This window comes from Chiloscyllium punctatum, chromosome 5 (genome assembly GCF_047496795.1).
Source record: "Chiloscyllium punctatum isolate Juve2018m chromosome 5, sChiPun1.3, whole genome shotgun sequence".
Lineage (NCBI taxonomy): Eukaryota > Metazoa > Chordata > Chondrichthyes > Orectolobiformes > Hemiscylliidae > Chiloscyllium > Chiloscyllium punctatum.
Window position 1 is genome coordinate 108,144,012 of NC_092743.1, and position 3,047 is coordinate 108,147,058.

Below are 3,047 nucleotides of genomic sequence, written 5' to 3' on the forward strand. Positions count from 1 at the left end.
GTTACTAGTTTAAAATCATATCTCTATAGTACATGAACATTAATAAGCTGCAATTTGTACCCCTATCTCTCAAAGTTTTATTTAAAAAAACAAACTTTCCATTTCACTATAAAGTCTGTATGTGATGTTGCTTCCCTTCAGTTAAGTACATTTGTAACCGGTTAGAAACCTGATGGAAATGGTGAGCTTTATGCTGATCTGAAAAACATGCAAGTCCAACCTGGTAAATCATTGCCAATGTTACAGAGCACGTTGCATCAGGATTTTCTTTGTGTAAATGCTAGTGTTTGAAATAAACTTGTTCCTTGCTGAGAGTACAGACACCAGCTGTCAATCCGATTAAGTACAGGATTCCCAGCACAGAGTCTGATCCCCAGGCTGGAGACAAATTCTCCAGCTACACTCAGATGTGTTCAGCCAGAGAGCTTGGTAGGGTGGGTTGCAATGGGAAAAGTAGATGCAAGGGATCTCATATCATTGTCTCCATATTACTCATCAACTCAAACTCTTCTCCAATGTTCCTTCTCTTCTCCAATTCTCATAATGTGGCTTGCCCTTCCCTCCTCCACTTCCCAGCCATTATCCTCCTAATGGCAGTACAACTTTCAATTTTTGGATTCCCACCCTCAGAATTAGGATATTCCCTCTAAACCTCTTTACCTCAGCACCTCCATCCCTCTAAGAAATTTCCTCAATATTCCTGGGGGAGAAGGGTCACTGGACTCGAAACATTACATCTGCTTCTCTTTCTATAGATGTTGCCAACCTATTGAGTTTCTCCAACACTTTCTGTGTGTGTTTCAGAGTTCCCGTATCCACACTTCTTTGATTTTACTGAAAGAAGTGGGTTGTGAGGAAGTATAGTTAAGGTGTTTATGTGTTCACTGGCCTCTTGTTGACACTGGTCAATTTTCTATCCCCAGAAATAAAAACAGGAAGCTGAAGGTAAGGGTTGATGATTGAGAGAAAAGTTGGTAGAATTTCTCAATTTGGAATAAGAACAGAAAGCACTGCATCCTAACATTAGTGTGCCAAGGGAAATGGTGGAATAAGAGACCCGAGGAGGAGAAATGCCTACATTTCAGTCATTGATGTTGTTGCCATTGCCTCCCCCAATATAACATTTTTAATATTTTTACTCATGGAGTGTAAATGGCATTGACAAGGCCAGCACTTGTTGGCCACATAGATGCCACAATGCCAACATTGACATATGACAGAAAGAGTGGTTAAATGTGAAAAGATGCATTCTGGAGTATGAATCAGAAGAAGGAATATACACTAAATAGTGAAAAATGAAAGGCAGAGGAGCAGCAGAGAGAAGCTTTGAGTTGGATACACATTCTTATAACCAACAGGTGAACTGCATAAACCAACTCAGTGGCCAAGTAAATAGAGCAGTCACTCATTGAATCAATTTTATATCTAACAGTAGTCCATTTTGAGCAAAGAACAGAAATAAAAACAATTGCAGTTATCATCCTACAGATACTTTACTTGAGCTAATCATTATCATCCTCACTGTTCATGCATTAGTGACACATTGTCCACCTTTCAGTACAGGCTATCTGTTTGTGTTTCCCTTCATCTCCCCCTGCAATATGAAATAACTGCACAGAGGCTGCTATCCCATCACCAAGTCCCCTTTAGTTACACATGGAGGGTCCTTGACAACAATTCTACTTTCTCAGAGCAAACAGAACCTCTGACACTCCTGTTTAATTTTTTTTTAAGCCTACTGCACCTGCTATTCCTAGGCAGTCTCCCATCCAAGTACTAAGCAGGCCTAAGTCTGCTTAGCTTCTGAGATCAGGCATTTTCAGCCTAGTATGGGTATAGGCAACACTCCTGCTTACATCTGTCAGCCAGGTCTTCCTGATTGGACCTGATTAACATTCCCAATTGGAGAACTCATATTCTATGAGGTCCATCTGGTTGACCTCATTACAATCACTACACCAATGTCCATGACTAATGGGAATCTGATCTTGATCCTTACAACAAGAGTAACTGTTCATAAATCACACCAACAAAAGTCTGACCCCTTGAAGGAAATCAGACATATAGCTTCATTGAAGTCAGGACAATGTTAGAAGTGAACCTAGTGATTATGTATCAGTCTGGTCTAGGTGGTTTATCTGCTTCTGGGTTATTGAAAGTCAAAGTTTCCTATACATTTACAGTGCCAGGTTATTCAAATTAAGTATGTGATTTTCATCTGACTTATTGATAAATGTAACACACTTCATTGCAGCTAAAACATAAACATGCACACAGAAGGAACAATATTAACGTTTTGGAGACAGAGCAATGTGAACTGAAGATGCTGTCTGGTATGATAAACTTCCTTCTATGTCTTTGTAGTATGCAGCTTGTGCTCAAATTCACTTTTGAAATATAACTGTCACATGAGCTCTGTTTTCATTGATGGGAAGGGCTTATGTCCGAAATTTATGTTGATTCTCCTGCTCCTCAGATGCTGTCTGACCTGCTGTGCTTTTCCAGCAATACATTCTCAACTATGTTTCATTGATGTCCTGGTTGAGAAATCATCTGGATGTGCGTTTTCTATTTTGTACCACAAACATATCTTCATTGTTCAGTTTGTGCATTGAGACTCCAACAGTCCCACTTATTATAAATCTAACGTAATCAGCAACTTTGCAAATAGGATGAGAGCCATTTGCTCCTTTTGTAAGTTTTAATGCTGAAATAGGACACATCAAAGCTTTTCCACAGGATAATGCTCAAACCGGTTATATTATTTCTTACTGTATATCTTGCAAACTCTTCAATAGCCCTACACCATTACCTTTGATTCTGAAAAATCCCCAGTCTACCTCAGATTACCCTGAAGGGACAATATCTGAAAAAGTTTGAACAAACAGGCTAAGCTGATTGCTCCACATTGCTACTCTACAGGAGCAGAATGTGTGATGCTCTCCACTAACAGGATGCTGCCACCAGGGCAAAAAGTTTATAGTAAAAGTTTACAGTGTGATGTAACTGAAATTATACATTGAAAAATACCTTGATTGTCAGATGAA

At 39.3% G+C, this 3,047-nt stretch overlaps 1 pseudogene; it reads right to left on the reverse strand.

The window, feature by feature from the left end:
• Positions 1–1,732: 1,732 nt before the first annotated feature.
• On the reverse strand, positions 1,733–1,841 carry LOC140477526 (5S ribosomal RNA; annotated as a pseudogene).
• Between the last annotated feature and the right edge of the window lie 1,206 nt (positions 1,842–3,047).